Consider the following 10,438-nt stretch of genomic DNA (forward strand, 5'->3'; position numbering starts at 1 on the left):
CCGGATTTCTGCAGCCTTCACTGACTTTGCCAAAATTCCAGGTGCAAACCTTGGGTCCTTCACACTGTGCCCAGCCTGGTACTGTCTGATCCCAAAGCCCACATGATGTCCCTGCCTCTCTGCTCTGATGTTTCTTCATGTCCATATCTAATAGAAAAGAAGAACTCACATTGACCTCTAGGGATGGGAAGAGTAAAGCATGGAAGGCTTCCTGGAGGAGGGTGCAATTGAGATAGACTGGAATAAAATCTGTTAGGGAGATTTCCAAAGTCTGAGATGTCTAGAACTAAAGGAAAAGGCATGTGCATAAGACTAAATGCAGGAGTTAGGCATTGAGGGCTGGACAGAGATGTAGAAAGACACTAATATGAGCAAAGATTGGAGTAATTTAGCTGGACCTGGAGATATGGCGGTTTCTACTCATAGACCGGAGGAGAGTGGACAGGCTGCTGTCAATCATTGCAGGCTCTCCAATGGTGACGTTTGAGGGCGGGGCCATGGAAAGGAGGTTAAAACAGCTCTGTCACGTGACCAAGTGCTTTCAAATCTGGATTGTACAGTGCAGCTTCCGTAGACCGTTCCAGTCAGTGCTGACGGAAAATGGCGGTTGCTTTTTCTCCGATCTCAAAAAATGTAAGTTTAATTTACTTTATTTCATACTTGGCTGTTTGTATGTGTGATTTTGAGAGAAGCGGGTAGATGGTGGGTCCTAATATACTTTGACAGATGTGTCTTTTGGGCTTCTCAATTGACGACAAGAGAAGGCCCATTAGCGGCCTCCGGTCGAAATGTTACCATTTACCTAACAACATGCTGGCCGCCAGGGAGCTGATTTTGCTTTTGATTATCCAGTGTTGTGGGATGGATATTGTCACCGGGAATTGTTGAAATCTTGGTCTTAGCCATTTTAATGAAGTATCTTAGTGACAGAATTTGTTACTTCCGATCTGAAAAAAAGGGAAAGTAAGGCACTAAGGAGCATGTGTGTGATTCGGATGGCTGATGCTTGCCTTTGAAAAGCACGGTTGAAAAAAAAGCGCAGTTTTGGTTTTCATTTAACAACATGACTGTTTAATATCATTTGCTTCAAAATTGGAATGGTCTTCTTCATATGTTGCCTTAAAAGGGGAAACAATCCTGATAACGTGAAATGAGTAAACATCCACAAGGGTGGCTCAGGGATTGTTCACTGACCAATGGGAATTTTCTTCAGGCATCATTGAACATTGCATTTTTATGTAATTGTGTATTTAATATCATGGTATTCAGCCGAGGGTTGTCCAGAAGCTTTTTCGTGTGTTTTCCATTAAAAAAAAAAAAGTGTCATGTTATTTACAAGTTTCGAATAAGAAAAAAAGCAGTCTGGTTGGCAAGACCTTGTTGCTTTAAATCCCTGATGGGAATCATGCCTGCCTGGGTCCTGGTTCTTATTTTATTTTATAATATAACAGCGGTGGGTTTTTTTCCCCCCTATGATTCGCAACGTTGCAGTATTTGAGTTTATTTAATTTCTATTTTGGCTGTGTTTCAGAAATATTCTCCAAATGAAAGTATTCTCAGTGTGCATTTTTGGAAATAAACTGTCCAGCTGGACTTTAAAAGTTTTACACTCTGAATGTCCCTTAGCCGCTCTTGTTAGCTAACGCTGAGCACTGTGTTGGCGTTTAAGTTTACATGTTCATCTTAATGCATTCAATTGGATTTTGATCCCAGTGTTTCTCATATATTTCCTTTAAATGGTTTGGTGTAAATTTCAATTTACAGGGGAGTAATTTAACGTCTGATTGAGTGCCTTAAGTTTATAATATAAACTTTAATGTTTGACATAATTTATTTTGTTAAATTCTGGTCTTGTTCTATATTGATAAATTCTCTGAAAAATAAACGTTTTGGCGGGGGGCGGGTGCGGGTGCGGGTGCGGGGGCTGGCTTGCTCAGTGGGTAGAGCCTGCAACTCTTGATTTCCGGGTTGGGAGTTGGGGCCTCACATTAGGTATACAGATTACTTAAAAATAAAATCTTAAACAATATTAATAAACGTTTTGAGATACTTTAAAGTTACAGTGCAGTAATTGTAATCAGTTGGTTAAGTCTTTGACGTTTTATGACAATAAATGCTTTTAACCATCTGATGCCTGCCGTTAGTAGAGTTTGGGATTGTGTTTTACAGAAGAATTGTGTCTGGTATCACTTTATTCTATTAAATGTTGGTTCATAAGCTTTGTGTTAAAACTTTTTCACTTACAAATGAGAAAAAGTGTTTTAATTTTGTGCTTCTTGCTTTACGACAGTTACTGGCTGCCGGCGGTCCGGTAGCCCAACTTTTCATTTTACCATTAAAATGTTTCATTTTATTTTGCCATTAAAATGTGTGAAAAAAACCGAGTCCTGTGTCTTTTATTTCATAGTTGTACTTAAGATAAAGTTTTTGTTTTAAATGTAAAAAATTAACAGACATTGACTCTCTGGGCGGTTGTTGTTTTACGACAGTGAATTCCCGGAAGTGCCTGTCACCGGCCATTGAATTCCGGGAAGTGCCTGTCACCGGCCGTTGCCAGAGGTCGTTGAGTTCCTTCTGGGGTTCTATTTCTCACAATAATTGACGTTGATTATCAACTTTATGAGGTTCAGTAGTGTTCTTTAGTGCATTTCCTTTGAAAATCGTGGAGCATTTTCATTTACTAAGAAGGAAATTCATCCCCAGAATGAGTGCTCTCTGTTCTCTAGAAGGGAATGGCCCTTGCTGGTCATCCTGCACACTTTTGAAAATTATTTTAGAACTGTAATTGTGGGAAAAAAAAAGAACTGTAATTGTGCATGTGACATATTGTTATTTCTTTAAATGATGGCTTATGTGCTCCTTCCCAGGTGTTCTCCCATAGGAAAAAAAATTACTTATGTAATTTCTGTTTACAAATAAGGACACACTGGTTTATGTCCTGAACAGTTTGGCCCAGGACAACTCCAATCCTCCTTGTTTGAGGTCCTGGGCTAGACTGGATTTGCTAGTCTCCTTTCCTCCTACCCCACCCCAAACACAGAGGTCCCTGCCTCTTCAGCCACAAGAGCTGACTGTGCCTTAATGCCTCTAGTGCTAGCATATTGGCTTAAGAAATAGTCAGTGCCAGTCTATTTATGTGTGACACCTAATGTGTATTCAAGGGGAGAATTAAAGGAAAGCTGTTGCTTTGCTCAAAACCCTAATCACTAAGAGTAACCTGATACTTGGTATTAAGTAAGAAAGTTACTTCCTTTTGATAATGTGTGATAGTTGAGTTTGCCTTATTAGCCTTTTTGCTGGTCAGTTCTTGATACTGACTTGAATTATGCATATTATCTCCTGTGGAAATGATTTAATGTCTCATATTGGTGGAACACTATAGATCTCTAAATGTACCTTGATTACCTTTAGACATGTGAAAGATTCATTGCTGGTATTTGGGTTTTACTTTATCTGTCCTTGTTACTGAATCAAACCACAGATAGAAAAAATGGAATTTTGAGACCCTCCCCCTTCTAGCAAATAACTGATGATACTTCTCAATATAATACTGAGTAATTCCCCTATGATGTTTGATTAAAGCAGGATGAACTATGGTTCATTTTGAGGGGAAAATCAGGCCTCTAAAGCAGCAGTCTTATCTTGTGGTTTGATTCATGCAGTTCCTCTCTTACATTATCTTTCACTCTTTTGGCCTACTTCACACAGGCTGCATGATTGGGTACTCTGGCCCCACCAACCACTTTCAGAAATTCCTCTGGATAAGGGAAAGTGGAAGTTTGCCCCATCCACTCATCTTATGAGTTTCCAAGTTACCTAATTTTCCTGCAGTGGTGCTAAGCTGGCCTCCCACAGGTAAGTCTCTTTGTAGATTTGTACAATCACCACTTCCTTTAGGATCTGTGATGCAATCTGGTCAGCCTATAGGCCTGTAATGCGAGGAGAGGACCTAGACCTAGTAATCCAGAGTAGCCATGCAGGTAAGTACAAACTTATGTTGTTGTGTTGAGGCCACAGGTGTTGAGTGGAGAATAGCACCTGTCTCCTCTGGATTGTATCATTGTTTAAGATGTTGTTGATATGCCTTCTATGAGTCTCTAGATAGGAACTTTAAACAGTGGCAGGATCAGTTTCTAGGCACTACTTATTAACTCAGTGGTAGGTAATATGTAGGTTAATACTTCTTTAAGTATTTGCCCTTCCATACCCTGTTAGCTATTTTGAGGTGGAGGAGGCTTGCAGATGTTGCTCATTTGCTTTGTAGATGTTGCTGAGACCACCCATTGTGTTTCATTCACAATAAATTTCTAGTATCTGAGTCTGAAAGACCCTTGGCTCTTTCTTGCTCTTATCTTTGAGCCTCAGCTTCCACATTTGCACAATGGAAGTCACACCTTGCTATCAGGGATGTTGTGAAGATCAAGAGTGATAATCGTTAGTAAGCGTTCAGCACACAGGAGGTACCAAAGGAATTAGAATACATTTTCAGAATCCATATATTGGAGCAGAACATTATAGCTTGGTTTAGCTCCTCTCCCTCTCCCTACCTGTCCAGACCCCACTTCCACTTCATTTCTTAGATTTTTTTCCATAGTTTCAGTTAAGTGTTTGTTTCCTTTCACAGGGCCAGCAAGTATCCTCAGAGAGTATTGAGCATCTCTTTGGAAATCAACCTCTTTAATTCTGCTATGATGCCAGGAGGTTGCTGGGCAACACAGACTTTACCTTGCTCTGAGCTGCTGTCTTTTCTGGCTCACGTGGACATCTTACATTGAAGCTGATGTGGCTCAGCATCAAGTTGGGGCTACAGGGTGCTTGTTAACTGGCAGTGCCAAAAAGTTATCTTTTTCCTTCCCTGTATAAAATTACTTCTTTCTGGGCAGTGGTTCATTTGTTGAAAGTCAGGTGAAGACTTTTGACAGTTGAGTGCGAGAGTGTTAAATACAAATATGAATTACTCTTGGCTTATTGACTTAAAATAAGTCAAAATAAGTTAAAAATAAGTCACATGTTGAGGATTCCAAGAGAGTAACTCTAATTGGTTGCATTCTCAAAACCAGGACCCTCAGGGAAAGAGAAAATGACCCTTCTCAGAATTTAAGGGAGGATCTAACTTGGTGGTTCTTTCCCAGGAGCCCATATTATTTGCCTCATGAGGCCTGTACTCAGTAGATGTCTATTTAGCAGCAGGAATGTTAATGTGCTGTAAATTCTTAGTGTAAAGTATTCCATGTCAAGTTTGTGTTTGCCTTAAGTGTTTTTTTCATTCCTCTGGTTTATGTGGGTGATGGAAAGAGGATGAATATTGAACACTTTAAGGAACAACCTTTGAAATGGAGTATATTCATTGTTACATTGGTTCCCTGTTACATGCAAACTTTTTGATGGCTCCATAATATTTTATTGTATAAATGCACCACATTTTTGTTATCCATTTATCTTGTTGATGGATGCTTAGGTTGCTTCCATGTCCTAACTATTGTGAATAATGCTGCAATGAACTCTGGGATGTAGATATCTCTTTGGGATAGTGGCTTCATTTCCTTTATATAAATATCCAGATCTGGGATTGCTGGATCATATGGTAGTTCTATTTTTAATTGTGTGAGCAGCCACCATACTGTTTTCCATAGTGGCTCTACTGATTTATGTGGGTGAACACATTTTTAACTAAATGGTTTTCATGGTTGGTGCTCCAGCCACTTCTGATTGTCTGTTCTTTTAAGGAGAAGAACTGTAGGGGTTAGGGGCTCAAAAAGGGGAAGGGACTCTCTGATCAGGAGAGCTGGAATGACTGACTAGATGTGGTCCTTCCTTCGGGTGCCTAAAACCTAGAGATGGGGAGAGGGCTGGGAAGAGAGAGGCCCTCCCTCTGTAGAGCTGCTCTCAGAGGACAGGGGGATATGGGTCCCCAGTGTGAAAGGTGTATTGGACTTTGTGTTCAACAGTGTCTTCTGCCCACTTCCCCATCCCTGGCACTACTTGGGATTGGCATAGCTGAAGGACAGAAGACAACAGTGCACATTGTTGAATGTCACATGAGAACATATGACCCTCTGGCAAAGATAGAATTTTTATGATAGAATTTCCTTATTTTTCCACCTTCCCTGAGAATTTTGGACTCTGCTGAGGAAGGCTTTGTTGTTTCTCCCTCATTATGTGCATTGCTTTAGCCTTTGAAAAGTGGCTCAAGGAATGGTGGCCCTTCCCCCATACTGTCTTCCAGAACAGTACTCTGAGGGAGTCTTTTTAGAGGCAACTGCTGTTGTTTCTGGTGACTAATTGTGTGTGGTTGATTTGACTGCTCAGTATTTCAAATTGATAGTGACCTGTGTTGCCAGGGAGAGACTAATGAAGGTGAACTGATGTTGCTGGTATGTTTTTCTAATACACAGGCCAGACACTTCTTCCCTCGACATGCCCATGGCTCAAATGCCTTGTTAAACTCCTACAGGAAGTGCATACTGGCAATGGCAGCATCTGGGGCTTGGGAAATATTGGGTCACAGGGAAAACATTGTCTATGGGCAGTTGTTAGGCTTCTGTGCTCTGACACAAAGGTGCTGAACAAATGAGGTCTACTATGCAGAGCAATGGCATATTTGGGATCAATAGGAATCCTGATTTTGCATATGGGAATGTGGTTGGAATTCTGTCCAAGCATTTTCTTGTTAACTTCCTACACTCTTCTGCTGACTAAACTCTGCACATTGGTGGGAAGACAAGAAGAGCGCATGGTTTCTGTCAGTGGACTGGACATGATACTGGAGACACTGCTTTAAGGGGATTTTGTTTCCAGTCAAGGAAACAAAGTGCTGTAAGCACAACAGTAAAGGATTCATGCATCTGTGTGTTGTACTGAGGCTACCAAATACCAAAGGGGTGAAAGCAGAAGGGGGAGTTGGAATTTGAGTTGGGGGTACTCTAGTTTCCCCATTGCAGCTTCTTGGTCACTTGATCAGTGAAATATGGGGTCCAGCAGGGCTATGAGTGCTCTCTAAGAGGGTAAGGAAACTTTACAGTGGTGGGGGACAAGGGACTTGGTGTGGAAGTTGTGGTGGGCACTGTAGATTCAGGAGTGTGTCTCCTGCATTTCTCTATTCTCCCATACTCCCTTTGGGTCAGCATAGCTGGGGGACAGGAGACCACTGATGGATACACTATGAGAAACTATGACTGTCTTGTATAGTTGAGACGTTCGTTAGAATGACAGAGGATTATTCTCCACTTTCCAAGTGATGGTTTTGCTTACTGGTGTGGGTTCTGCTGTCTCATTTTAATTCTGTGTTACCGTAGGCCTATGAACAAAGGCATCTGCAGCCCCTCACCTGCTATCTTATTGCATGTCACAATAATCTGAGGCCTCCTTCTGAGGAGGAGCTTCTGTTGCTTACAGTGATGTTGTTGTCCAGAGACATTCTTTGTTGCCTCTTGGGCACTACCTTGTGGTGTTCATTCCCCTTTCTGTTTTTCTCAAGGGGGTAACTGAGTTCTCGGGCTTCAGCTGCCTAAATTGTCCCACCCCCTTTACCTAGTTCTTGGGCCCTGCAGGGCCCTTGGGGAAGTTTCTGAGTTGCAAAATTGGCAAGAGGCTTATCTAACTTTTTAAAAAGGTTTGCCTACCATGCACCATGCAAAGAGACAGGGAACTCAGATTTACAAGTTTTATGAATAAGGAGGTCCTCTCCCTCCTTTTGACGGGGATAATTTAACTTTAATTCTTATTTTATTTGCCTTTACAACATGCTACCAGGAGATACCAGGTCCCCTGGGTATTTGTGTGCCCCCCCCCCCCCCCGGACTGGTGAGTCCTGAGTACTGGCCAAAGTTAGGCCCGTGCAGAGAACTCCCTCTAGAGCATCTTGTGCCAGAAGCACCACCTGAGAGATGGTTAATGAGTGTGAGCAACTGTTTGTCCTTTCTCCTGCTTATGCTTATGCTCTTAGCCTTGCCTTTGTTGTTTGGAAGAGCTCTCTGTGACCCACAGAGCCCACTGCAATGAGGATTGGAACTACAAACCTCATTTGGAGACGGTTTGACTAGATAGGCTGCCCTCAGGGGTCCATTGGCAATTTGAGCTGTACTTCCCAGCAGCTCATAACTTCCCTTTCTGAAGTGTACTGGTGGGCCGGAGGGGTCATTTGCCTACCTCGTGAAACAGAGGACCTGACAGAATACTTGTTAGGAGGGGAGAACTCGGGGCCTGTGTTAGGGATAGTTAGTGTGCAGGCCTCTCAACCGGGTGGGAATGGCATGGAAAACGTGTATACCCTTAGAAAGCTTAAGCAATGGCCTCTGGGCCCCTCTGGATTTGAGTTTACCCCTCTCTGTCCATTGTGCTGTCTCAGGAGTGCGGTCTATGGATTAGATGGCAGCCTGCAGCATTTGAGATTCGGGTGGGGCTTCTGAGCTTCCCTTGTCTTTTCTTATTCCTATACAGACCCTACTGTACTGCTTCTTATCAGTTTCAGAAAAGAACAGCAGTGGGCTGTATTCAGTTACTCATGAGGAGATTCACTGATTGCCTCGATTTCCCCCATCAGACAGCAGCTTTACAGAATGCTAAAGGACTGTCATAGACGCCACTCTGCTCTCTGCTCAAAGACTACAGGTGGTACCAGTGGGGGTGCTGACACACTTACAATAAAATAAAATAAAACCCCTCCCATGATTACAGATGAGTGCTCCCTTCAAATGTTATTAGATTTGTAAACTGAAAGGGAAGGAAGTTTCTGTGCAGGGAAATGGGAAAATACTGCTTCTTTATTATTGTTTTGCCTTGATTGTTCCATTTCCATGTGGCATTTGCCCTGGCTATGTATAAGGGTAACCTTTAGTCCATAGGATTTTAAATGTCACTGAATTATAGCCGTTCTACTGAAGCCATGAACTTCACCTGGAGGACTTGGACTCAAGGAGTGGCCCTGTGACAACAGCTATTTGTCATATAACCAGAAATTGGACTTTGGGTTAATGTGATTTTGGGATTGGCGTGGATTGGGGGTTGTTTTCATTGTTTAAAATTGTGATTTTGTGCTTATGCAAGAAATCTTTCAAAATATTTTGTATATGAGAACATGTAAAAATGTGTATGTGTACTGTATTTGTATTCTACAGGGTGGAGGGCCATAGTCTCTGGCCATTTGGTCTCACCAGTAGGTACTTTTCTTTGAGCCTGTTCCCCAGTCTGAGTTCCCTAACCATATCTATGTGGTTTTATACTTTTCAGCCTATCATAGTTGAGCCAGTGATACTTTTGTTATATTTAGAGTTTGGGACTAGGCCCCAATAATGAGGATAACTTGGGGGTGCCTGTCTGGCTCAGTCGGTAGAACATGTGACTCTTGATCTCAGGGTTATTAAGTTCAAGCCCCACATTGGGTGTAGAGATTACTTTAAAAAACCTTTTGAAAGGGCAGCCCTGGTGGCCCAGTGGTTTAGCGCTGGCTGAGGCTGCCCAGGGCGTGATCCTGGAGACCGGGGATCGAGTTCCGCATCGGGCTCCCTGCATGGAGCCTGCTTCTCCCTCTGCCTGTGTCTCTGCCTCTCTGTGTCTCTCATGAATAAATAAAATCTTTAAAACAAACTTTTAAAAAAAAAGAAGGGATAATTCCCTCAAAAGGCTCATTAGTATTCTTTCACTGCAGAGAATATAATTTAGAAGATATACTGTTGAGTTCCCCTGAGCTATATCTTCATTTCTGTCTTTAAAATGAGTTTGTGGGGACCCCTGGGTGGCTCAGCTGTTGAGCGTTTGCCTTTGGCTCAGGACGTGATCCTGGATTCCCCAGATGGAGTCCCACATCAGGCTCCCTGCATGGAGCCTGCTTCTCCTCCCTCTGCCTATGTCTCTGCCTCTCTGTGTGTGTCTCTCATGAATAAATAAAGTCTTTAAAAAATAAAAAAAATAAAATGGGTCTGTTGCTCAAGTTTCTTACATTTTGTAAAATACTTGTGTTCTAATAAAATCTATTTGCTTTAGAAAATCTCATTTGTAGTTTTTTCTTATTCACAATTAACACCAGGATGATCACAGAAGCTATAGCTCTACCATGTGCATCATCACCTGAACTGGGGAAGAGCTCTGAACTATAGAATCTGACACATTAACAGCAGGGTGTGGCAAGGGAATGAGGTCTCTGAGAGTCGGGATTAAAAAGTTCCCTCTCTTTGTAAAGCTCTACCCTTTGTTTACAAAAGTACTCACCTGAAGTTATTAAACAATCCAATAGCTCCCTAGGAAAAGTGGTCCTTTTAGCACTTTCTACAGGCCACAGACACATATTTGGGGATTGGGGAAGTGATGGGGGATTTTCCTGGTCCTCCCAAGGGTAAGGCAGAGGTACAATGACCAGCATGATTATACAGATCAGTCCAGAAATCAGTAGGATCAAAACTAGAAGCAGCAAGTCCTCAGTAATTCACCAGTGATGTCAGCA

At 42.2% G+C, this 10,438-nt stretch overlaps 1 long non-coding RNA gene across 1 annotated transcript; it reads left to right on the forward strand.

Moving 5' to 3' along the window:
• The first annotated feature begins 446 nt into the window (after nt 1–446).
• Nucleotides 447–9,572, forward strand: LOC144307576 (uncharacterized). The gene is made up of 3 exons (XR_013374400.1): nt 447–633; nt 3,709–3,855; nt 4,625–9,572. It is a non-coding gene; the product is annotated as an uncharacterized LOC144307576 (long non-coding RNA).
• The last annotated feature ends 866 nt before the right edge of the window (nt 9,573–10,438 follow it).

This window comes from Canis aureus, chromosome X (assembly GCF_053574225.1).
Source record: "Canis aureus isolate CA01 chromosome X, VMU_Caureus_v.1.0, whole genome shotgun sequence".
Classification (NCBI taxonomy): Eukaryota; Metazoa; Chordata; class Mammalia; order Carnivora; family Canidae; genus Canis; species Canis aureus.